Here is a 27,699-nt window from a genome sequence, read left to right as displayed (position 1 = left end):
GTTCATCAAATTCTTGACTGTTCTAATGGCCTTACACTGGCCTCGATTTTATATGGTTCATCACAACATGATATTTAAGAGGGAGGGATTATAGACAAACAGTTGCCGAGGCTATACACCTGATTCACTGAAGTTCATCAATTTCATGATTATTCAAGGTGGCATCCTTAAAGGCAAATGGATTTATTGGATGTATGCCTAATGCAATGGAAGGTGTATAAATAAGATGATCTAAACTCTCCATTGAGTTAGAATTCATATCTGTGTTTTTCCCATTGTAACCTGTCTCCATCTATCATCTTTTCATTGTATCTGTATGCTAATTTTTGCATCGCCATAGCAGGCATCATCTTTGTTGGCATGATACTTGAATTTTTGGGTTGGGGGTTTGGCACTTGCTGTAACAACCCTGATTTTCGAGTACGCGAGAACTTTTCTGAAGGCATGGATTTCTCTGGAAGATCAGTAAAGAGAACACCTCTTCTATATCAACAAGTATCTCGATCCTCATTGTCATTATGTCATCCTTAAGCTAGAACCTCTTCTGAGGCAAGCTCGATAACTTAATCGCGAAGAACCTTGTTTTTGAACCGTATTGGTTAGGAGTTTTGATTCTATTTTTCGTAAATAGTCTCAGTTTCACGAACCGGACTCGATTCATGAGAGAAGAGAGATAATAGGATAATATTATCATTATATATTAGAAGCTTCTTGAATAATATTATAAGATTACCTGGTTCGTTTTAGTTAAAAACAGAAAATCAGTTTAACCGGGTTTACGGTTTACTGGTGCAGCTTAGCACCAGGACTCTCTGATGACTTTAGCAATGCTAAGGCCTCATCATACATGTTCTATTCTCATAATAAATATGTTACTAGTGTCCTTTATGCTAGTAGCTCAGAAAATAATTTTTAGAGATGTTTTTACGAGTGTTCCGATACATCTAGTTTTAGTAGTTATACACCTGAGATATTTTAATATTATTTTAACCCACCTCCAAGCCAACCAATCACAACTCACCTTACACCCCCAAGACCTCCAAGGCTGTCTCATTTCATCATTTTGGCCGAAAATAACAAGAGAGAAAAGAGAGAAACTTTCATGAACACTTAATCTTCGAAGCTTGGTTTCTTCTGAACTAAAACTCAAATCAAAACTCCGATTTCACGAAAAAGATCCTCTCTTCTTCCTCTACATAACCATGTAACTTATCAAGGATGGAAAAAAGGTGAGATGGTTGTCTCCCTCCCATTTCAATTCGGTTTTCAAGGAAAACCATGCAAAACATGTGTTTTCTTGATGTTCTTCCTTAGGAATCATGCTTAACTTGACTTGAGGGCCAAGAAACGTTAATTTCCAGCAAGTCTAAGGTGTGATATCTCTTCCTAACGTGCTGAGGGAGATTTGGTCAGTTGAGAGTTTGTGAATTTAAATTTGTTCTTGATGTGTTTTAGGAGGAAAAAGTGCTTTAAGAACACTTCAAAGAGTAACCAGATTTGGAGCAGCAAATCAAGGTAGGGTTTGACGAATTTAATCTTGATTGATTGTGTTTGATTTGTGTGATTATGATATGGTTTGGTTGTGCTTGAAATTGAATGTTTATATGAGTAATTCTTGTTGAAATTTTGGTGAAAATTTGATGAAATTTGATGAAATTCAAGCTATGAACTTGTGTTCTTGTGGCTGCTGGAAAACGAAACCCTAGAGCTTAAATTGAGGTTCAATTTATCTTAAAATCATGTAGAAAAGATGGGGTTTTAGTGGCTTGAAATTTATTTTGAATTTTGGTAAAATCGGTTGCTGAAAAGACTGAAAAACGGGTAAAAACAGAGAAAGAATTTGAAGAATATACGAAGAATACGAAGAACACTTTGAGTGTGGTGAAGAACATTGAAGAACACCTTTTAGATCTTAGAAAGGGCAAGGAAGTAAAATTTTTGGTGTTTAAGGGGTTATATGGTAATTTCTGGAAGTTAGGGTGGTAAAAGTAGAAATATTAAAAGTTACGGGTGGTAAAAAGTGAATTTTAAAGGTTAAAAGTAAAAAGTAAGTTAATTTTCGAAAATTTAGTATTAAAATAATAAATAATAATAAAATATTAAATAATAATATTTAATTAAAAATAATATTTTAATAAAAATAATAAAATAATACAGAAAAGGCAGTTTTCTGTAAAAGCTTTAGAAAGATAACTTTAAGCGCAGAACCTCATAATTACCTTCATAAAACACTTAGGGAGTGGTAATAACATATTAGTGAGGCAAAGATAAAGGAAAGATAAGAAGTTAAAGAAAAGATAAAAATCAAAGAAAAAGTCTGTAAATTTTTAATGACAGAAAAACAGACAAAGATTAGTGAACGAACTAGGGCAACATAGTTAGTCCTTGAGTTACGACTAGGGTTAGGTATTATATGAAAAGTTAAACTGTTTCAGTATAGACTTAATGAACCTATACTTGGGACAGGCTAACTATTCATGTCGAAATTTACATAAGCTTTAAATACATATGTTATGAAGAGAAATCAAAGCAGAGTAAAGAAACACAGAGAACAGAGTAACCAGAGAAAAGTAAAGAGATACAGAGAAAAGAGTAATCAAAGCAGAGTAAAAAGACAAAGTGAAAAGAGTAATATGATAAAGAGAAATGGTTTGAGCCAAGATATTTTAAAAGTGAAAGATGTAAAGTTTGTATAGTATGATTGAATAGAGAAAGAAAGAAGTACTGCATAAGAATGTGAAAGTGATGATGAATAATGAGAATGATATTGAATGATGATAATGAGAAAAGAGTAATATAACAAAGAGAATAGAGGAGAATGGTATAAAAATAAAGAGTTAAGCCTTGTGGCATGATATTCTATTATATGTTCATCTGATGCTTTTCTATTGGCCCTAGAGGTCCTGTAGGCCCAAGTTCACCTACAGTAAGTTGTTATTCCTGTAGGCCAAAGTTCACCTCCAGTGAATATCAATTGTGTATCTCAGGGTGTTGCTCCTGTAGGCCGAAGTTCACCTACAGAGAGTTGTGATACCTGTAAGCCGAAGTTCACTTATAGGGGCGCTATTTCTGTAAGCCGAAGTTCACTTACAGAGGTGCTATTTCTGTAGGCCGAAGTTCACCTACAGAAAGTTGTTGTGATTAAACCATTTCTATAAGCCGAAGTTCACTTACAGAGGTGTTATTTCTGTAGGCCGAAGTTCACCTACAGAAAGTTGTTGTGTTGTGTTTAGACTATTCCTGTAAGCCGAAGTTCACTTACGGGAGTGCTATTTCTGTAGGCCGAAGTTCACCTACAGAAAATAAGCCACATCTAGGACTAGTTCCTAGGTAATGTCGGGCTGCAAGGTGTAAACCGACACGTGAGCTCATGGCCTGCATAGGACAGACATGCATCATACTTGGTTGTGCATTTCCTCTGTTATGATTGTTGAATGAATGTATGCTTTCTTTGTTTGTATTCTATTCACTGTGTCTATGTTTTGTTTTCTTGTATTCTTTTGTTTGTGTTTTACTTTCTATTTTCTCTATTTTCTCTATTTATCTGTATCTTCTGTTCACTACTTCTCGGTATTCTGCTATATATCTGCTAAGCGACACAAATTAATGAACTTAACTAATAACCCCGACCCTACTAAGAACTCCCCAGTTCTTACCCCTTCTCTCTCCCTTCCCCTTTCAGATGGAAGCAGAAGTACCCTTCCGTAATCTACTGATGACCGTTTCGCAAAGAGGATTCCGCTCTAGGTAGTCTTCTGAGTCAAGGGTAAATCTCTTTATCTGTTTATATATATATACTATGAGACCAGCCAATGTCTGCATCCCGTTCGTATGCGCACTTTAGCCTAAATCCTGTGTACGAGACTCCTGTTGTGTGGCAACTTGATGAGGTACCAGAGAGACGTCATATGGCAACGTCTAATTGTGCAGAGGAATAGTAGATGATGTTCCATCTTTTGGTGACGTTCCACCTGACTTGAGTTTTGAAGACTTAGAACGTACTTTCCCTCGCTTTAGTAGTTTAGAGGGACTAGGCGAGTATAGAGTCTAGGCTAGTCTAGGTGCCAGCTTAGGGACCCCTTGAACAGGTCAAGACCTGGGATGTTGTATGTATATATATGTATATAGTTATTATCTAGCTATATCTAGGGGTGTTCTAACTAATAGTCTATTTTCTAATAAAGGCTGAATCACCGAATGCTGTCAACTACTTGTGATGTATTTATGTGTGGTTGTTTATAACTGTTTTACCTGTTATTATTTGTGAATTGATTACAAATAATACTGTTTATTAATTCAAATGTTTTCAAAAAAAAGTACCTCGCTAACTAACTACGCTTTTAACAACGAATCAGGCTCATATAATAAATAATAGATAATAATTAGGATGACAAATTGGTAGCACTCAGTTTCTGGTATGTCCTAGGCGTACTGAAAATTGGGTCGTTACACTTGCCCTTTCTCTGCATGTTTTTGTTCTCTTGTGTAGTGATCGAAGAATATATCTCACCAAATTGATCTATTTGTCTTATTGTATATAAATGTCTAATCAAGAACTTATCAATGTTGGGATGAAGCAAATGGATGAAACTGATCAGGCTATGGAAAAATCTAAACAGGTGTAACTTACATCAGATTCAAAATTAGACTGTTGCTTGTTTATGTTCATTCTTAAATTTATACAAAATGTAGGTTGTTCATCAAACAATCAAAGTAGGCACCCAAACTGCTACTACCTTGAAGGGCCAAGTAAGTGTTTTCTGCCAAATTCACGTTAGAAAAGGGAAAATCATATCCTATCAAACATTTGATGTGTCTTGTCATAAAATTGTGCAGACTGAACAAATGGGTCGGATTATTAATAAGCTTGATTCAATTCAATTTCAATTAAGAAGGCCTCGCAGCTTGTAAAGGAGATTGGTATACAGGTTGATTTTATTTTTGTTTGTTTGTATGCAATATAAACTTTTTAAACATCGGCCATGACTTATACTCTACGTTTCCTCCTGTTATCAAGTAGCTACTGATAAGTGCATCATGCTGCTTCTGGTGCTTATTGTCTGTGGTGTCATTGCCATTATTATTTTGAAGGTACTATCTTCATGTTGTACCACATATTGGTTGTCGAAGGACATTTCAAATTGTTAGACGTGATCAGGTAAATAGTCTTAAAGTTTTAATTTGATCTTATACTAGTATACTTTAATTTGTATATGGATCTATTTATCACATTTTACTTGTGTCATGGTTGAAAAATGACAAATGTCCTATTATTTGGTTTGATAAATTTGGTTGGGTATTGGCTGAGACATAAGTTGTGAATTGGTTATTTTTGTTAGAACCGTAGACGGTGGAAATATCCAAGTTTTAGGGGAGGTTCTGTCAAAATTTTTCTAAACATTTTGGATAAAACTTAGTGGAAAAGTTATAATTAGTGTTATATCTTGTTTCTAATTTTTTGTTTCGGTTTTTCTTATTTACAAGAGTACTGAAATGGTGACCACATGCTACCTTGAGGGCTCAAGAATATTTTGATTCATAGAGACACTAATCTATGTTAGAACTTTTAACTTTTGGTTGAACTTATGCAAGACATATAACTTGTAGAACTAATCAATGTACTTACTAATGTTATTTTGTTTGAAAACAATTTTAGCTAAAACGATCTTGTTTGAATTATGTATGTTTTTTCATATTATATAGATGTAGACTTGCTTATTAAAATAGTTAATATATTAATTTAAAAAATAATTTAGTAAATTATGCATGCAATTTGTATTAAAAAAATTGTTACAAAATAATTAATTTGCTTTTGTAACTAAAGAAAAAAAATGTTACAAAATTATGTTACATTTTGTAACAAAATTTTTTTATAGGAAAAAATAGATTGTCACAAAAAATACTTTGAAGATCAAAATTTGTTACCACTTTTGTAACGGCTTCTGGTTTTTTTTATCAGAAAAAATTGTTACAAAATATCATATTGAATTGTAACAGTTCCATTTTTTGTTACAAAAACTTTTTGTAACGGGACTTACTGCAACGACCCCTTTTTTGTTACAAAAGCCTTTTGTTTCAAAATTTCGACGTTTTGTAACAATTTTTTTTGTTACAAATACGGCTTTTTCTTGTAGTGCCGCCACTTTCCATTTGGCTTTTTGACCAGTACGACATTGGCTAGCTGACGTGCCGAAAATTTTCGATTAAGAATTTATAGTGAACTAACCAACGAAAATTTCGCGTATCAATTTAAAAAGGGTTGTCACAAATTAAGAATAAAATACTCGGAGTAGAAATCCCAGGTCGTCTCCCAACGAGTTGCTAAGAGAGTACTATTTATTGATCAGGGATTTTCTGAGAGTTTTAGTGTTGGAAAATGCAATTAAAGCAACGAGAATTAACGAGAGAATTTAATTAATTAAGAATAAAAAGCCTTGACTGGGAGAAGATTAATCAGAAGTTCTATCCTTGTTGGAATTTCCCAAAATTAATAGTAAGAGGTTGTTATTTCTACTTAGTTAACCTTTACCGAATAAAAAAAAGTCAAGTAGTTAAGCCAACTTCTATTCACAAGTCCTAATCCTCTCCCTTGGGAAGGAATAGCGTTAGTGACTAGAGAGCCAGCCAGCAATCTCCAATTACCAATTAATACTTGAGTATTCCAACTCAAGGGTCTCCTCTTAATCAACTCCCAAGTCAAGTTAGGAGTCTACTCCATTGATATGGATGCTCTTTCGACATACACATACAAGGGGTAGAAAGAAGACATGATAATTGAATTAATTGGAAACAAACAGATAGGCAATGAATTTAATTGGAAAATTGTTCTTTGCATTAATAAATCCTAAAATCAGAAATATCCATAAGTAACTCTGAATGACATAAATTGTAAATAAAAGAGGAAAGGGAATAAGATAACAAACTGTAATGCTAAAACTTCACGGAGGTAACAACTCTTCGCAATTATCCAATCCAAAATATAGAACTAGAAAAGGTATGACTATGAAGAACCCTGGAGTAGGTAGTGTTCTCTTCCAAGATTCAAAACTAAAGCTAAAAACTAATGAATTTGAGGATGTCTGAATGTGTCCTGAGTCTCTGCTGTTCCCTGGCTCTAGTCTGTGTTTCTGGGTCGAAAACTGGGTCAAAACTCAGCCCAAAATCGCCCCCAACGAATTCTGCAGTTGTAGAATATTACGCACGTCATGCGTATGCGTCAGATGCGCGTCCGTGTCGTTGGTTTTCTGCGCATTTCGCGTGTACGCGTCAGGTGCGCGTCGCCGTCGCTGTGAAATGCGCCATGTTGCGCGCACGCGTGAGGTGTGCGTGCGCGTCGGTCCTCACTGGTCATCTCCTTGGTTTCTTGTGTTCCTTCCATTTCTTGCAAGCTTCCTCTCCATCCTCCAAGCCATTCCTGCCCTATAAAGCCTGAAAACACTTAACACACAGATCATGGCATCGAATGGTAAAAGGGAGAATTAAAGATTGATAATTTAAGGGCTTAGGAAGAAAGTTTTCAACGATAGAATGTAACTGGGAAGGATTAGTAAAACATGCGAATTACATGAATAAGTGCATGGAGAATTGATAAAGACCACCCAACTTAGCACAAGAATAACAATAAAATAGTGGTTTATCAGCCTCCCCACACTTAAACATTAGCATGTCCTCATGCTAAGCTCAAGGAGATCAAGATAATGAATGGGGAAGATGAGACTCATGCTATGCAATGCAGCCTATGAATGCAACTATATGCTAGGATGTCTCTGCTTACTTGGTTAAAAGCGAACAAGTTTTTTAAGACAAACAAAAATCAAATTCCACTAATTTAAATTAAACCATGATAAGCAAGTAAACTTGTAAGGAGATATCTTATGAAAGCCGAAAACATAGAATCAAGCATTGAACCCTCACTGGAAATGTATATGCACTCTACTTACTCAGGTGCTTAGGGTTAATCTACTCTGGTCTCCTCTAATCATACTTTCTAAAACTTTGCTCTTCATCTAACCAATCAACAATTATCTAGTGTACTAATGCAAACATCATGAGGTCTTTGCAAGGTTGTAATGGGGCTAAGGTAAGGGTAAGGATATATGTATGGCTAAGTGAGCTATAAATTGAATCTTTGACCAACCTAAGTTCTCACCTAACACACACACACTCTAGATGCTTCTAAAATCATGCCTAGCTACCCATAATCTCACTTTTGTAGTTTTCACATACTCACGTATTTAAATGCTCTTTTAGTTTGTCTCATATGCATTGATCTCTTTATTGAACTTAACATTTGGGGTGGTTTTATTCCCCTATATAAAAAAATATTTTTTTAAAATTTTTTTTTTGAAGCTTAGTTAAACCAATGCATATGGTTTTCATAGTTTCACATGAGTAGCACCCAAATTTTCACTATTTGTCAATAAAATAATACACACTCTCATCAACCCAAGTTCCCACACTTTTCCACACTTAATTGACATGCAATCTTCATCTTAAGCTAACCAAAGATTTAATTGGGGTAATTATTTATTTTTCCACTTAAGGCTAGTGATGTGATAATATAAAGAATAATTGGGGGTTAAAAAGGCTCAAAGTGGCAAACAAGGACAAATGAAAGGGTAGGCTATTTGGGATAAATAAGCTAATAACAAATGATGGCCTCAATCATATGTATGCATGAATATACACTAAACAATGGTGATATAGAATGAAGCAAAGCAGAGATTACAATCATAGAGAAGAAAATACGCAAGAAGAAAAATCATGGTTAAATAATGTAACCATATAATTAAGCTCAAAATCTCACAGGTTGTGTGTTCTTAGCTCTAAACTATGTTGCAATTTACAATCTCCAAACAAGTTCAACATAAATTTTTAAATTTGAATCAGTGAAATGCTCTTAGAATAGGGTCTTGAGAAGGAACTCATTATTTCAACCAAGAAGAAGATATATGCAAGCAGTTATTATTATGCAATCTATCCTATCTGACTAAAGAGAAATGACATATTGGTGTTAAGAGAGAGAGAGTGGTTACCTCCAGAAGTCAGGTACTGACCTCTCCACACTTAAGGCTTGGCAGGGTCCTCCGTGCCATCCGTAAGGAGCAAGGTGGGGCTGGTAACATCACCTCCACAGTCGGGCTCGGTTTGGTTGTCCGTGCTGGTAGGTGAAGTGGAGTCTGGGGTATCCTTTTCTTCCGGAGGTGGGTGAGTGCAAACAATGAGCTCCTTCAGATAGGTGTATCGGTGCTTGTTGCGGTGCTCTATTTACTCCTTCTGCCGATCTTGCTGGTCTAGCCTCTGAAGGATCTGAAGGAACATCTGAGCAGTGGAGCGGACGTAGGAGGGGTGTCCACAGATGGTCTTGGGTTGCGGCTAGCAGAGAAAACTAGGGGTCTGATATACTTCCCATTCGGGACATACTGATCAGCCCGTGGGATCATGGCTTTGGTGTCTCCAGCCCTATAGGAGATGCCAGCTGCAGAGACAAGATCCGAAACCAATGCGGGAAATGGAAGGTTACCCGTGATCTATACGTGTCCCATGGCTTGCGGGATGTGCCTTGGTAGATTGAGAGGCTGCTCTGTGAGAATGCACCAGAGGAAGACAGCCATGTTCGCAGTGAAGGTGGACGCGTGAGTGCTCGGAAAGACATAGTGGGACATAGTCTGTGCCCACACGTGAGCCTCCAATGTAAGTGCTGAAGCTGAGATGATCTTAGGTTGAGTCCAATGTTGGCTAAAGATTCATTTGCTGCCAGGTTGTGCAATGACGCCTAGGACGCTGTTCCAGTCAAACTGATATGTCTGGCGCTTGAAAGAGGCCTTTTGATAGGCGTCCAACCCCTCTAGTTTGAGTGGAAGATCCAAAGCTCTCTGAATGGCCCCCTTGGAAACGGGAACTTGCTTTTGACGAACATAAATAGACTGCAGGGTCGGCAGGTGAAAATTGGAGTAGAATTCAACTACCTATGATAAATTGGCCTCCCACGGCTGCCTCCTCAAGAATCCTCATCATCTCCTCTCGATGCAGGGCTCCACAAAATCCACAAAGTGTGTCAGAAGAATGAATAGGTGCTCATTGTTGTGGTTCCTCTCAGCCAAGATAGGGAACATTTGCTCACAATAACGGTTAGTAAACCGTGCAGAGTCCCTAGCATAAAAAGCTTTCTCAGCTTCATCGACTTTGATGATTCGCTTTATCCGCTTTGTGGGTGGCTTGACGTTTGTAGAGGGTTGTGTCTTAGCCAAGGTTCCTTTACTGCCTTGCCTTGCTGATGTCTTGTCAGTAGCCTTCTCCTTTCCTTTCTTGGTACCCATCTTAAGGAAGAAAGAAAGAAGAAGAAAGTCAAATATAGAGAGCTAAAACCAGAAGGGGGAAATTTCAAGTGAGAATAAATGCCACAGAGAAGATAATAGCTAAAATACATGGTCGGGATAACATGCAAGTAAGTCATCAATGAAGATCAACAGGGCATATCATATAACGAGATGCAAGAGGGATAATGGCATGCAAGGAAGAGGCATGAGAAGCATAGATCAAGCATCAAGTGTAATTAAAAGTATCATATGGAAGAAAAGAATGAGCATTAGAATATAAAATAATTCAAGAAAAAAGGTGAAGAAGAAGAAGAATTTAAGAAAATAGTAAGAGGAAGAAGAAGGAAGAATTAGGATTGAAAAAGAAAAGATAAGAAAGAAAGAAGAAAGAAAAGAAAAAGATTGGGGGGCGCTAAACAGGGCAGCGTGCGACTTGAGTCGCACGGCGTGTAGATGAGGGACGCATACGCGCCGGTGCACGTACGTGTGACAGTGTTCGTGCGAATCGCGCGAATCCAGCCTCACTCCAGCGTAACTCTTTGTTTGGATTGCACTGGGGCTATAAATCCATGCGACGCATCCGCGGTATGGATGTGGACGCGTGCATGGCTAGAACTGAAAGGGGACACGTGCGCGTCAGAAGCACGCACGCGTGAGGAATGTGGTGCTGCTAGCGCAGTGCTAACCCCATTCCATCACAACTTTTTCTTCAACACGGGTTTGACGCTGATTTCCTGATGCATGCATACGTGGGTCGGGAGAGCTGCAGGCGCGCACACATGGAAGGTACGCATTCGCGCGGGCGTGATGGTGCATAAAAGACGCTTCTTGCACGCCTCCCACAGAACTCTCTGTTCAATGTGAGTTGTGGCGCAGCCATACAGGACGCGGACGCGCCATAGACGCTGGGGCGTCGAATGCCCCTCTTTTTTTTATACAGAATGCAGGTAATGAGGTATGATATATGAATGAACGCAGATGAAGATGAAATAAAAGAAGACTAAGAATGAAAAAGGAATGATCATACCTTGGTGGGTTGTTTCCCACCGAGCACTTTGCTTAAACGTCCCTAAGTTGGACGGTCTAGAAGCTCAGTCTTCTTCTGTTGGCGGATCCTCCAAGAGGAAGATCTCCAGCTCCTTGTTGTCCCTCACCTTCTCACCATGGTAAAGCTTCAAGGGGTGTACATTGACCTTGAGGATATTGGGGCTCGAAGGGTGACTCAAGTGGAAAATGCCATATGGCTCAGCCTTTTCCACTCTGTAGGGGCCTTCCCATCTGGATTGTAGTTTTCTTGGCATGAGTCTCAGCCTGGAGTTGTAGAGAAGGACTAAATCCGCAAGTCGAAACTCTCGCCGCATGATGTTCTTGTCATGAACAGCCCTCACTTTCTCTTTGTATAGCCTGGAGTTCTCATAAGCTTCTAGGCGGAGGCACTCCAGCTCTTGTAGTTGCAGCTTCCACTCAACCCCGTCTCCTGCCAATCCCAGGTTGCATTTCCATACCGCCCAGAAAGCTTTCTACTCCACCTCCACTAGGAGGTGGCATGCCTTTCCATAGACTAGGCGGAAAGAACTCATTCCGATTGGTGTCTTGTACGCTGTCCGGTAAGCCCAAAGCGCATCTGCAAGCTTGGAACTCCAGTCCTTTCGATGAGGCTTGACTACCTTCTCCATGATATGCTTTATCTCTCTGTTAGACACCTCGGCTTGTCCATTGTTCTGGGGGTGGTAAGCCATTTCCACCTTGTGAACAATGCCATGTCTTTTTAGTAGACCTGTTAATCTCCTGTTACAGAAGTGAGTAACTTGATCACTCACAATTGCACGTGGTGATCCAAAGCGACAGATAATATTATTTCGAACAAAGGAGACAACAGTGTTAGCATCATCAGTACGGGTAGGAATTGCTTCCACCCATTTAGAAACATAATCAACAGCTAACAGTACATATAAGAAACCATTAGAGTTTGGAAATAGACCCATGAAGTCAATACCCCAAACATCAAAGATTTCACAGAACAACATAAGTTGTTAGGGCATCTCATCCCTCTTGGATATATTCCCATACCTTTGGCATTGTGGGCAAGATTCACAAAAAATAGTGGCATCCTTAAATAGTGTGGGCCACCAGAATCCACAGTCCAAAATTTTTCTAGCTGTTATTTGAGGACCAAAATGTCCACCACTCTATGAAGAATGGTAGACCTCTAAAATTGACTGGAATTCTGATTGTGGCACACACCTTCTAATTATTTGGTCAGCACCACATCACCATAAATATGGGTCATCCCATATATAATATTTGGACTCGCTTTTAAGCTTGTCCTTTTGATGCTTACTAAAATTAGGAGGGAAGGTACGACTAACAAAATAATTAGCTATGGGTGTGTACCAAGGAACTACTTCAGATATTGTGTGCAAGCTATCAAATGGAAAAGCATCATTGATAGGAGTGGAATCATTCTGAATATACTCTAGGCGACTCAAGTGGTACGCCACTAAATTCTGGGAATCACTCCTTTCCTTGATTTCTAAATCAAATTCTTGCAGCAACAATATCTAACGTATTAGCCTTGGTTTGGACTCTTTATTAGCTAATAAATATTTTAGAGCTGCATGGTCTGAGTATACTACCACCTTAGTACTAAGTAAGTAGGCTCGGAATTTATCCAGAGCAAAAACAATAAATAGAAGCTCTTTTTCAATGGTAGTATAATTAGACTGAGCAGCATCTAAGGTCTTGGAAGCATAGGCAATTATAAAAGGGTCCTTACCATCGCACTGAGCCAGCGCTGCTCCTACTGCATAATTGGAGGCGTCACACATGATCTCAAACGGTTGACTCCATTCCGGCCCTCTCACAATAGGGGCTTGGGTCAAAGCGATCTTCAGCTTATCAAACGCTTCCATGCAGTCTGTGCTCAGCTCGAACTCTACATCTTTCTGCAGTAGTCGGGATAAAGGCAGTGCTACCTTACTAAAGTCCTTGATGAATCGCCGATAGAAACCTGCATGACCAAGAAACAAATGAACTTCCCTCACGGAGGAGGGGTAAGGTAAACCAGAAATGACATCTACCTTTGCTGGATCAACTGAAATACCAGTATTAGAAACAACATGTCCTAGAACAATACATTGTTTTACCATAAAATGACATTTTTCAAAATTCAATACAAGGTTTGAACTAACACACGTGTCTAATACTCTAGCTAAACTATCCAAGCAAAGGTCAAACGAATCACCATACACACTAAAGTCATCCATGAAAACTTCTATACAGTTCTCAAGGAGATAAGAGAAAATGCTCATCATGCATCTTTGGAACGTTGCTGGTGCATTACGTAAGCAAAAAGGCATTCTCTTATATGCATACATTCCAAAGGGACATGTAAAAGTTGTTTTCTCTTGATCCTCAGGAGCTATATGAATTTGAAAATAGCCATTTTAACCCTCTAGAAAATAGTAGTGTGATTTACCTGACAGGCGATCAAGCATCTGATCGATGAAAGGAAGGGGGTAGTGATCCTTGCGAGTAGCCTGGTTGAGGCGCCTATAATCAATGCACACTCTCCATGAGTTCTGCACCCTAGTTGCAATGAGGTTCCCATGCTCATTCTTCACTGTTGTGACGCCAGACTTCTTGGGTACTACCTGTACTGGGCTGACCCATTCACTATCTGAGATTGGATAGATGATGTCAGCTTCAAGTAATCTGGTTACTTCCTTCTTGACAACTTCCAGAATAGTGGGGTTCAGCCTCTTTTGAGGTTGACGGACAGGCCGTGTTCCCTCTTCTAAAAATATGTGGTGTTCACAGACTTGAGAGCTGATGCCTACTATATCCGCCAAGCTCCACCCAATGGCTTTCCTGTGTCTTCTCAGCACACGAAGCAACTGCTCCTCCCGTTGGGAAGTGAGTTCCCTTGCAATGATAACTGGGAGCTTCTGATTATCCTCAAGGTAAGCATACTTGAGGTGGGGTGGAAGGGGCTTTAGTTCTATTTTCTGCTCCTGGTTAGGCACGTGATCTTCTGGAGCTATGTGTGGTGGCAAGGTGTCTTCAGTAGGCTCAGAAGTTCTCCCTACACTTGTACCTTGCTCCATGTGCATCTCCTCTACTTCTTCTTGATGAACTTTAGCCACAGTTTCATCAATGATATCACATTGGAAGATAGAGTGATCTTCCGGTGGGTGCTTCACAGCTTCATCCAGATTAAAGCTCACTGTTCTGCCATCTATCTCAAAAGAATAAGTTCCTGAGAAAGCATCCAATTTAAAATTTGAAGTCTTCAGAAATGGCCTTCCAAGCAGGACGGATGATGCTCTTCCTGAGTCATTAAGGGGCATCTCCAAAATGTAAAAGTCAATAGGGAATGTGAGGCCCTTAATGCTCATGAGCATGTCCTTAGCAATTCTAACCACCGAGATTATGCTTTTATCTGCCAAAACAAAACGTGCTGTAACCTTTTTAAGGGAGGGAGCCTCAAAGCATCATATACAGATAATGGCATAATACTCACACATGCACCTAAATCACACATGCAGTAAAAAATCTGGATACCATCAATAGTACAAGTAACCATGCATAGACCCGGATCCCCATATTTTTTCGGTATGGCACCCATTAGAGCAGAAATAGAGCTACCTAGACGGATAGTTTCTAAATTATGTATTTTATCTTTATTTATGCATAAATCCTTTAGAAATTTAGCATACTTAAGCACCTGGTGAATAGCATCAAAAAGTGGAATGGTTACCTCAACCTTTTTGAAGATCTCCACCATCTTGGGATCTAGCTCCATCTACTTCCTGGGCTTCCGAGCCAGGTGTGGAAATGGAAGAGGAGTGGCGTCTCCTGTGGCTTCAGCGCCCTTTGATGCCTCATTCCTTGGTGGGGTTGCTTCTTCTTCAACCACTTCTTGTACTACAGCCTCTTCTTCAGTATCCTCTACCTCAACAATGTCTTCAACTGAGATGTCTGCTTTTGAGCTTGGCTCCTCATGACTTCTCTCTTGCAGTATGGTTCTGGACCTTAAAGTAATGGCATTGATTCCTCCTTTGGGGTTAGGTATTGAGAGGGAAGTGCACTGGAGCCTGCAGGTTGATAGTTGAGGGTGGAAGGTGGTTACAACCGGGAGATGAGAGCTTGTAAGATGGTGTTAAGATCGTTTATGGTAGAGTTAATTGAATTCTGAAGGTTTTTTTGTCCCTGAGCAATAGAGTGAAGAAACTCATCATTGGAAGAGGAAGAGGGATAAGGTATTTGAGGGGCTTGCTGCTGGTTGTTTTGAGGTACCTGGGCTTGCCTTTGGTGAGGCGCTCTGTAAAGCTGGTTTTGGTTCTGTTGATATCGGTTCTGCTGATTGCTGTTGTTGTTCCACCTCTGACTGCCACCATTATCTCTACCTCCTTGGTTGTAGCTGTCCCTCCATCCTTGGTTAGAGTTACCTCTCCACCCTTTGTTAGAGTTATCCCTCCATTCCTGATTGGAGTTGTCTTGCCAACCTTGACTGTAGTTCCTATCTTGGTTAGAATTACTGCCCTGTTGATTGTATCCATGATTTGGGTGGTCATAGAAGTTATGGGTAGCTGCCAAGGTGGTGTCTTCTTGTTGGAGCTGTGGACACTCATCAATGTAATGAGTATAGCATGCACATATTCCGCACACTCTCTGAGGAACCAGCTATTGACACTCTTGTTGTGGAGGAGGCTGAGGTTGTTGTTGATTCAACTGTAGCTGCTTCAGTATGTTGGTCATCTCTCCCAGAGTCTGTGTGAGAGCAACAGTGTCACTACTAGAGGAGACCTCCGTAATAGCTTTGGGATGGTTGTTCCGGTGCCTGTGGTTCCGAGTAGACTCAGCTAGATCGGTGATCAGTGGCCACGCTTTGTCTACCTTCTTATACTTCTTCAGAGAGCCATTTCTCGTACCATCTAATGTAGTCCTGTCTTGAGGCTTCATGTCTTGTGTGAAATAGCTGATCAACATCAACTTGTCAATCATGTGGTGGGGACAGGAGTCTAGGAGATTCCTGAAGCGTTCCCAATACTCATAAAGAGTCTCTGTTTCACCTTAAATAATGCAGGAGATCTCTTTCCTCAGTCTATCAGTAACTTCAGCAGGAAAGTATTTATCCAGGAATTCCCTTCTGAATAGATCCCAATTAGTAACAATTACCGCAGGCTGAGTGTAGTACCACTCCCTCGCCTTTTCCTTGAGAGAAAACGGGAAGGCGGATAGAAAAATAGCAATCTCGTATGCACCATGATGCCTAACAGTTGAGCAGGCTATATGAAAATCTCTGAGGTGCTTGAGAGGCTCTTGAGCAGATAAGCCATGAAACTTAGGAAGTAGGTTGATTAGTGCAGTCTTCAGTTCAAAATATGCGGCCAGATTTGGGTGATGCACTTGATACGGTGGCAGTCTAAAGTACGGAGCTCCTGCTTCCAGGAGAGTAATCCTTCAGGGCTCCGCCATATTAACTGCGCGTAAATCAATAGAATCAGTAGAAGATGAGCTTGTTTCTTCCTCAAATGACGCTTCAGATTCGCTCTCAGATAGGTGATGAGCGGATAATTTATACGCTTTTTGGCATTTTTTTATGTTTTTAGTAGGATCTAGTTAATTTTAGGGATGTTTTTATTATTTTTTATGTTAAATTCACATTTCTAGACTTTACTATGAGCTTGTGTGTTTTTCTGTGATTTCAGGTATTTTCTGGCTGAAATTGAGGGACTTGAGCAAAAATCAGATTCAGAGGTTGAAAAAGGACTGATGATGCTGTTGGATTCTGACCTCCCTGCACTCAAAGTGGATTTTCTGGAGCTAGAGAACTCAAAATGGCGCGCTTCCAATTGCGTTAGAAAGTAGATATCCAGGGCTTTCCAGCAATATATAATCGTCCATACTTTGGCCGAGTTTAGACGACGTAAAAGGGCGTTGAACGCCAGTTCTACGCTGCAGTCTGGAGTTAAACGCCAGAAACACGTTACGAACCAGAGTTGAATGCCAGAAACACGTTGCAACCTGGCGTTCAACTCCAGAAAGAGCCTCTGCACTTGTAACATTCAAGCTCAGCCGAAGCACACACCAAGTGGGCCCCGGAAGTTGATTTATGCATCAATTACTTACTTCTGTAAACCCTAGTAACTAGTTTAGTATAAATAGGACTTTTTACTATTGTATTAGAGATCTTTGGATCATCTTGGGACGTCTGGTTCTTAGATCATGGGGACTGGCCATTCGGCCATGCCTGAACCTTTCACTTAAGTATTTTCAAACGGTAGAGTTTCTGCACTCCCCTAGATTAAGGTGTGGAGCTCTGCTGTTCCTCATGAATTAATGCAAAGTACTACTGTTTTTCTATTCAATTCAACTTATTCCGCATCTAAGATTTTCATTCGCACTTCAACATGAATGTGATGAACGTGACAATCATCATCATTCCCTATGAACGCGTGCCTGACAACCACTTCCGTTCTACCTTAGATTGAATGAGTATCTCTTGGATCTCTTAATCAGAATCTTTGTGGTATAAGCTAGATTGATGGCGGCATTCATGAGAGTCCGGAAAGTCTAAACCTTGTCTGTGGTATTCCGAGTAGGACTCTGGGATTGAATGACTGTGACGAACTTCAAACTCGCGAGTGCTGGGCGTAGTGACAGACGCAAAAGGAGGGTGAATCCTATTCCAGTATGATCGAGAACCTCAGATGATTAGCCGTGCTGTGACAGAGCATTTGGACCATTTTCACAAGAGGATATGATGCAGCCATTGACCACGGTGATGCCTCCAGATTATTAGTCATGCAGTGACAGCGCATCGGACCATTTTCCAGAGAGGATGAAAAGTAGCCATTGACAATGGTGATGTCCTTACATAAAGCCAGCCATGGAAAGGAGTAGGACTGATTGGATGAAGACAGCAGGAAAGCAGAAGTTCAGAGGGACGAACGCATCTCCATACACTTATCTGAAATTCTCAGCAATGATATACATAAGTATTTCTATCTTTATTTTCTGTCTATTTATTATTTATTTTCGAAAACTCCATAATCAATTATTATCCGCCTGACTGAGATTTACAAGATGACCATAGCTTGCTTCATACCAACAATCTCCGTGGGATCGACCCTTACTCACGTAAGGTTTTATTACTTGGACGACCCAGTGCACTTGCTGGTTAGTTGTATCGAAGTTGTGACTGAAAAACGATTTATTAAGACGTGCGTACAGAGTTTTTGGCGCCGTTGCCTGAGATCACAATTTTGTGCACCAAGTTTTTGGCACCGTTGCCGGGGATTGTTCGAGTTTGGACAACTGACGGTTCATCTTGTTGCTCAGATTAAGTAATTTTCTTTTTGTTTTATTTTCAAAAATATTTTCAAAAAAAAATTTTTAAATAAATGTTTTCAAAAATATATTTTTCTTCAGAATTTTTAAGAATGAATTCTAGTGTTTCATGATGATTTGTTGAATCCTGGCTGGCTGTAAGCCATGTCTAATCTTTTGGACTGGGGTTTCAACTTATCATCACAAGAGCTTGTTGATCTTCACACACTTAGTTGCTCTATACATGGAAGGTATCAATATCTTCTAAAGCTTGGCTGGCTAGTAAGCCATGCCTAACCCTCAGATTGGAGCTTTAGACTAAGAGTACACGATTCCTGGAATTCATATTAAAAATTTTGGAATCCTTATTTTTCTTTTTCACATTAATTTTCGAAAAATCCAAAAAAAAAATCATAAAATCATAAAAAAATAAAAAAAAAATATTTTGTGTTTCTTGTTTGAGTCTTGAGTCAATTTCAAGTTTGGTGTCAATTGCATTTTTTTCTAAAAATTCTTGCATAAAATTTTCGAAAAATTCATGCATTCATAGTGTTCTTCATGATCTTCAAGTTCTTCTTGGTAAGTCTTCTTGTTTGATCTTGATGTTTTCTTGTTTTGCATCTTTTCTTGTTTTTCATGTGCATTTTTGCATTCATAGTGTCTGAACATGAAAGATTTCTAAGTTTGGTATCTTGCATGTTTTCTTTGTATCAAAAAAATTTTTCAAAAATATGTTCTTAATGTTCATCATGATCTTCAAAGTGTTCTTGGTGTTCATCTTGACATTCATAGCATTCTTGCATGCATTCATTGTTTTGATCTAAAAATTTTCATGCATTGCATCATTTTGATGTTTTTCTCTCTCATCATAAAAAAATTCAAAAAAATCAAAAAAATATCTTTCCCTTTTTCCTCTCATAAAATTCGAAAATTTGAGTTGACTTTTTCAAAAATTTTTAAAATCTAGTTGTTTTCTATGAGTCAAATCAAATTTTCAAATTTTATCTTTTTCAAAATCTTTTTCAAAAATCATATCTTTTTCACTTTTCTTATTTATTTTCGAAAATTTTTAAAATATTTTTCAAAAATCGTTTTCTTATCTTTACCACATAATTTTCGAAAATAACATCATCAATTAATGTTTTGATTCAAAAATTTCAAGTTTATTACTTACTTGTTAAGAAAGATTCAAACTTTAAGTTCTAGAATCAAATCTTTTTCAAAACTAATTTCAATCATATCTTTTCAAAAATATCTTTTCATCTTATCTTTTTCAAAATCATATTTTTTTCAAAAAATTGATTTTAAAATATCTTTTCTAACTTCTTATCTTCTTATCTTTTCAAAATTGATTTTCAAATTTGTTTCAACTAACTAACTAACTTTTTGTTTGTTTCTTATCTTTTTCAAAACTACCTAACTAACCCTCTCTCTCTAATTTTCGAAAATATCTCCCTTTTTTTAAAAAATTCTTTTTAATTAACTAATTATTTTTATTTTTTGATTTTAATTTTATTCCTAATTTTCGAAAATTACTAACCTTTTTCAAAAACTAATTTCAAAAATCACTAACCATTTTTCAAAAATAATTTTCAAAAATTCTCTTTCTCTCTCATCTCTTTCTATTTATTTATTCATCTATTAATACTTCTCTTCATCTCACATCTCTGCTCTCCTCACCCTTATGTTTCTTTCTTTACATTACATTCTTTTCTTCTTCCACTCACCTAAGGGAACCTCTATACCTGGGCAAAAAGGATCCCTATTATTATTTTTCTGTTCCCTCCTTTTTCATATGAGCAGGAGCAAGGACAAGAATATTCTTGTTGAAGCAGATCCAGAATCTGAAAGGACCCTGAAGAGGAAACTAATAATGCAAGGAGAATGCTTGGTGACTTCACTGCACATAATTCCAATTTACATGGAAGAAGCATCTCAATTCCTGCCATTGGAGCAAACAATTTTGAGCTGAAACCTCAATTAGTTTCTCTGATGCAGCAAAACTGCAAGTTTCATGGACTTCCATCTGAAGATCCTTTTCAGTTCTTAACTGAATTCTTGCAGATCTGTGATACTGTTAAAAGTAATGGAGTAGATCCTGAAGTCTACAGGCTCATGATTTTCCCTTTTGCTGTGAGAGACAGAGCTAGAATATGGTTAGACTCTCAACCTAAGGATAGCCTGAACTCTTGGGATAAGCTGGTCAAGGCTTTCTTAGCCAAGTTCTTTCCTCCTCAAAAGCTGAGTAAGCTTAGAGTGGATGTTCAAACCTTCAGACAAAAAGAAGGTGAATCCCTCTATGAAGCTTGGGAGAGATACAAGGAACTGACCAAAAAGTGTCCTTCTAACATTCTTTCAGAATGGACCATCCTGGATATATTCTATGATGGTCTGTCTGAACTAGCTAAGATGTCATTGGATACTTCTGCAGGTGGATCCATTCACCTAAGGAAAACACCTGCAGAAGCTCAAGAACTCATTGACATGGTTGTTAATAACCAGTTTATGTACACTTCTGAGAGGAATCCTATGAGTAATGGGACGCCTCAGAAGAAGGGAGTTCTTGAAATTGATACTCTGAATGCCATATTGGCTCAGAATAAAATATTGACTCAGCAAGTCAATATGATTTCTCAGAGTCTGAATGGAATGCAAGCTGCATCCAACAGTACTCAAGAGGCAGTTTCTGAAGAAGAAGCTTATGATCCTGAGAACCCTGCAATAGCAGAGGTGAATTACATGGGTGAACCATATGGAAATACCTATAACCCCTCATGGAGAAATCATCCAAATCTCTCATGGAAGGATCAAAAGCCTCAACAAGGCTTTAATAATGGTGGAAGAAATAGGTTTAACAATAGTAAACCTTTTCCATCATCCACTCAGCAACAGACAGAGAACTCTGAACAAAATACCTCTAATTTAGCAAACTTAGTCTCTGATCTATCTAAGGCCACTGTAATTTTCATGAATGAAACAAGGTCCTCCATTAGAAATTTGGAAGCACAAGTGGGCCAGCTGAGTAAAAGGATCACTGAAATCCCTCCTAGTACTCTCCCAAGCAATACAGAAGAAAATCCAAAAGGAGAGTGTATGGCCATTGAATTGATCACCATGGCCGAACCTGTAAGGAAGGGAGAGGACGTGAATCCCAGTGAGGAAGACCTCCTGGGACGTCCAGTGATCAATAAGGAGTTTCCCTCTGAGGAACCAAAGGAATCTGAGACTCAACTAGAGACCATAGAGATTCCATTAAACCTCCTTATGCCATTCATGAGCTCTGCTGAGTATTCCTCTTTTGAAGAGAATGAGGATGTTACTACGGAGCAAGTTACCAAGTACCTTGGTGCAATCATGAAGCTGAATGCCAAATTATTTGGTATTGAAACTTGGGAAGATGAACCTCCCTTGTTTACCAATGAACTAACTGATCTGGATCAACTGACATTGCCTCAGAAGAAACAGGATCCTGGAAAGTTCTTAGTTACCTTGTACCATAGGCACCATGATCTTTGAAAAGGCTCTGTGTGACCTTGGTTCAGGGATAAACTTCATGCCCCTCTCTGTAATAGAGAAACTGGGAATCTTTGGGGTGCAAGCTACTAAAATCTCATTAGAGATGGCAGACAGTTCAAGAAAACAAGCTTATGGACAAGTAGAGGACGTGTTAGTAAAGGTTGAAGGCCTTTACATCCCTGCTGATTTCATAGTCCTAGGTATTGGAAAGGATGAGGATGAATCCATCATCCTTGGAAGACCCTTCCTAGCCACAGCAAGAGCTGTCATTGATGTTGACAGAGGCGAATTAGTCCTTCAATTGAATGAGGACTCCCTTGTGTTTAAAACTCAAGGTCATCCTTCTGTAAACATGGAAAAGAGGCACAGTAAGCTTCTCTCAAAACAGAGTCAACCAGAGCCTCCACAGTCAAACTCTAAGTTTGGTGTTGGGAGGCCACAACCAAACTCTAAGTTTGGTGTTGAACTCCCATATCCAAACTCTAAGTTTGGTGTTGGGGAGTCTCAACAATGCTCTGAACATCTGTGAGGCTCCATGAGAGCTCACTCTCAAGCTATTGACATTAAAGAAGCGCTTGTTGGGAGGCAACCCAATTTTTATTTATCTAATTTTATTTTTATTGTTACTTCATGTTTTATTAGGTTCATGATCATGTGGAGTCACAAAATAAATATAAAAATTGAAAACAGAATCAAAAACAGCAGAAGAAAAATCACACCCTGGAGGAGGATCTCACTGGCGTTTAAACGCCAGTAAGGAGCATCTGTCTGGCATTCAACGCCAGAACAGAGCATGTTTCTGGCGTTGAACGCCAGAAACAAGCAGCATCCTGGCGTTCAGATGCTAGAAATGCACAGTGAAGAAGAGCTGGCGCTGAACGCCAGAAACAAGCATCTGGCTGGCGTTCAACGCTAGAAATATGCTGCATCTGGGCGTTGAACGCCCAGAACAAGCATCAATTCGGCGTTTAAACGCCAGAATTGCATGCAAAGGCATTTTACATGCCTAATGGGTGCAGGGATGTAAATCCTTGACACCTCAGAATCTGTGGACCCCACAGGATCAACTCAGCATCTGTGGACCCCACAGGATCACCACCTACCACCACTCACTCTCTTCCCTCTTCTCAATGTTCATCCTCTCTTCCCAATAAACACTCTTCCCCAAAACTCTTCACCAATCACCTCAATCTCTCTTCCCTATCACCACTTCACCACTCACATCATCCACACTTCCCCATAAACCTACCTCATAAACTCCACCTATCTTCAAAATTCAAAATCAATTTCCCACCCAAACCCACCCATATGGCCGAACCTTAACCCCCCTCCCTTCCCTATATAAAGCCCTCCATTCTTCTTCATTTTCACACAAAAGAACCCTCTCTTCCCCTTCTTGGCCAAAACACATTTCTCTCTCCCCCTCCTCCATTTCTTCTTCTTCTTCTTCATCTATTCTTTCTTCTCTTGCTCGAGGGCGAGCAATATTCTAAGTTTGGTGTGGTAAAAGCATAAGCTTTTTTTTTTTCCATTACCATTGATGGCACCCAAGACCAGAGAATCCTCTAGAAAAGGGAAAGGGAAGACAAAAGCTTCCACCTCCGAGTCATGGGAGATGGAAAGATTCATCTCCAAAGCTCATCAAGACCACTTCTATGATGTTGTGGCCAAGAAGAAGGTGATTCCCGAGGTCCCTTTCAAGCTCAAGAGAAATGAGTATCTAGAGATCCGACATGAAATCCAAGGAAGAGGTTGGGAAGTTCTAACAAACCCCATCCAACAAGTCGGCATCCTAATGGTTCAAGAGTTCTATGCCAATGCATGGATCACAAGGAACCATGATCAAAGTAAGAACCCGAACCCAAAGAATTATCTCACCATGGTTCGGGGGAATTACTTAGATTTTAGTCCAGAAAATGTAAGGTTGGCGTTCAACTTGCCAATGATGGAAAAGAACGCACGCCCCTACACAAGGAGAGTCAACTTTGATCAAAGGTTGGACCAAGTCCTCATGGACATATGTGTGGAAGGAGCTCAATGGAAGATTGACTCAAAAGGCAAACCAGTTCAACTGAGAAGACTGGACCTTAAGCCTGTAGCTAGAGGATGGTTGGATTTCATTCAACGCTCAATCATTCCCACTAGCAACCGGTCTGAAGTTACTATAGACCGGGCCATCATGATCCATAGCATCATGATTGGAGAAGAGGTGGAGGTTCATGAGATTATACCTCAAGAACTCTACAAGGTGGCTGACAAGTCCTCCACTATGGCAAGGTTAGCTTTTCCCCAACTCATTTGCCATCTATGCAACTCAGTTGGGATTGACATAAAAGGAGACATTCCCATTGAGGAAGAGAAGCCCATCACTAAGAAAAAGATAGAGCAAACAAGAGAGCCCATTCATGGAGCTCAAGAGACGCATGAAGCTCATCACCATGAGATCCCGGAGATGCCTCAAATGCATTTTCCTCCACAAAACTATTGGGAGAAAATCAACACCTCCCTAGGAGAATTAAGTTCCAACATGGGACAATTAAGGGTGGAACATCAAGAGCACTCCATCATCCTTCATGAAATTAGAGAAGATCAAAAAGCAATGAGGGAGGAGCAACAAAGACAAGGAAGAGACATAGAAGAGCTCAAGGACATCATTGGTTCCTCAAGAAGGAAACACCACCATCACTAAGGTGGACTCATTCCTTGTTCTTACATTCTCTGTTTTTTGTTTTCCCTATGTTAAGTGCTTATCCATGTTTGTGTCTTATTACATGATCATTAGTCTTTAGTAACTTTATCTTAAAGTTATGAATGTCCTATGAATCCATCACCTCTCTTAAATGAAAACTATTTTAATTCAAAAGAACAAGAAGTACATGAGTTTCGAATTTATCCTTGAACTTAGTTTAATTATATTGATGTGGTGACAATGCTTCTTGTTTTCTGAATGAATGCTTGAACAGTGCATATATCTTTTGAAGTTGTTGTTTAAGAATGTTAAATATGTTGGCTCTTGAAAGAATGATGACAAGGAGACATGTTATTTGATAATCTGAAAAATCATAAAAATGATCCTTGAATTAAGAAAAAGTAGCAAAGAACAAAGCTTGCAGAAAAAAAAATAGTGAAAAAAATAGAAAAAAAAAAGAGAAAAAGCAAGCAGAAAAAGCCAAAGCTCTTAAAACCAAAAGGCAAGAGCAAAAAGCCAATAGCCCTTAAAACCAAAGGGCAAGGGTAATAAAAAGGATCCCAAGGCTTCGAGCATTAGTGGATAGGAGGGCCTAAAGGAATAAAATCCCGACCTAAGCGGCTAAACCAAGCTGTCCCTAACCATGTGCTTGTGGCGTGAAGGTGTCAAGTGAAAACTTGAGACTGAGCGGTTAATGTCAAGGTCCAAAGAAAAAGAAGAGTGTGCTTAAGAACCCTGGACACCTCTAATTGGGGACTTTAGCAAAGCTGAGTCACAATCTGAAAAGGTTCACCCAGTTATGTGTGTGTGGCATTTATGTATCCGGTGGTAATACTGGAAAACAAAGTGCTTAGGGCCACGACCAAGACTCATAAAGTAGTTGTGTTCAATTATCAACATACTGAACTAGGAGAATCAATAACACTATCTGAACTCTGTGTTCCTATAGATGCCAATCATTCTGAACCTCAATGGATAAAGTGAGATGCCAAAACTATTCAAGAGTCAAAAAGCTACAAGTCCCGCTCATCTGATTGGAGCTATGCTTCATTGATAGTTTGGAATTTATAGTATATTCTCTTCTTTTTATCCTATTTGATTTTCAGTTGCTTGGGGACAAGCAACAATTTAAGTTTGGTGTTGTGATGAGCGGATAATTTATACGCTTTTTGGCATTGTTTTTTTGTATGTTTTTAGTAGGATCTAGTTACTTTTAGGGATGTTTTTATTAGTTTTTATGTTAAATTCACATTTCTGGACTTTACTATGAGTTAGTGTGTTTTTCTATGATTTCAGATATTTTCTGGCTGAAATTGAGGGACTTGAGCAAAAATCAGATTCAGAGGTTGAAGAAGGACTGCTGATGCTGTTGGATTCTGACCTCCCTGCACTCAAAGTGGATTTTCTGGAGCTACAGAACTCACAATGGCCCGCTTCGAATTGCGTTGGAAAGTAGACATCCAGGGCTTTCCAGCAATATATAATAGTTTATACTTTGGCCGAGTTTAGACGACGTAAAAGGGTGTTGAACGCCAGTTCTACACTGCAGTCTGGAGTTGAACGCCAGAAACACGTTGCAACCTGGCGTTCAACTCCAGAAAGAGCCTCTGCACGTGTAACATTCAAGCTATGCCCAAGCACACACCAAGTGGGCCCCGGAAGTGGATTTATGCATCAATTACTTACTTCTGTAAACCCTAGTAACTAGTTTAGTATAAATAGGACTTTTTACTATTGTATTAGAGATCTTTGGATCATCTTGGGATGTCTGGTTCTTAGATCATGGGGGCTGGCCATTCGACCATGCCTGAACCTTTCACTTATGTATTTTCAAACGGTAGAGTTTCTGCACTCCATAGATTAAGGTGTGGAGCTCTGTTGTTCCTCATGAATTAATGCAAAGTACTACTGTTTTTCTATTCAATTCAACTTATTCCGCTTCTAAGATATTCATTCGCACTTCAATATGAATGTGATGAACGTGACAATCATCATCATTCCCTATGAACGCGTGCCTGAGAACCACTTCCGTTCTACCTTAGATTGAATGAGTATCTCTTGGATCTCTTAATCAGAATCTTCGTGGTATAAGCTAGATTGATGGCGGCATTCATGAGAGTCCGGAAAGTCTAAACTTTGTCTGTGGTATTCTGAGTAGGACTCTGGGATTGAATGACTGTGACGAACTTCAAACTCGTGAGTGCTGGGTGTAGTGACAGACGCAAAAGGAGGGTGAATCCTATTCCAGTATGATTGAGAACCTCAGATGATTAGCCGTGCTGTGACAGTGCATTTGGACCATTTTCACAAGAGGATAGGATGAAGCCATTGACCACGGTGATGCCTCCAGATGATTAGCTATGAAAAGACAGCGCATCGGACCATTTTCCAGAGAGGATGAAAAGTAGCCATTGACAATGGTGATGTCCTTACATAAAGCCAGCCATGGAAAGGAGTAGGACTGATTGGATGAAGACAGCAGGAAAGCAGAAGTTTAGAGGGACGAACGCATCTCCATACACTTATCTGAAATTCTCACCAATGATATACATAAGTATTTCTATCTTTATTTTCTGTCTATTTATTATTTATTTTCGAAAACTCCATAATCAATTATTATCCGCCTGACTGAGATTTACAAGATAACCATAGCTTGCTTCATACCAACAATCTCCGTGGGATCAACCCTTACTCACGTAAGGTTTTATTACTTGGACGACCCAGTGCACTTGCTAGTTAGTTGTATCGAAGTTGTGACTGAAAAACAATTTATTAAGACGTGCGTACAGAGTTTTTGGTGCCATTGGCTGAGATCACAATTTCGTGCACCAATAGGACTGA

General features: G+C 39.1%; 1 non-coding gene across 1 annotated transcript; it reads right to left on the bottom strand.

Moving 5' to 3' along the window:
- Window positions 1-20,900: 20,900 nt before the first annotated feature.
- LOC148553346 (small nucleolar RNA R71) lies at window positions 20,901-21,004 on the bottom strand. The gene has a single exon (XR_015892754.1). It is a non-coding gene; the product is annotated as a small nucleolar RNA R71 (small nucleolar RNA).
- Window positions 21,005-27,699: the final 6,695 nt, after the last annotated feature.

The sequence above is a fragment of the Arachis ipaensis genome, chromosome B7 (assembly GCF_059453495.1).
Source record: "Arachis ipaensis isolate K30076 ecotype BB chromosome B7, ASM5945349v1, whole genome shotgun sequence".
Taxonomy (NCBI): Eukaryota; Viridiplantae; Streptophyta; class Magnoliopsida; order Fabales; family Fabaceae; genus Arachis; species Arachis ipaensis.
The sequence above is the reverse complement of the archived record's forward strand: the minus strand, read 5'-3'. Positions and strand labels throughout refer to the sequence as shown.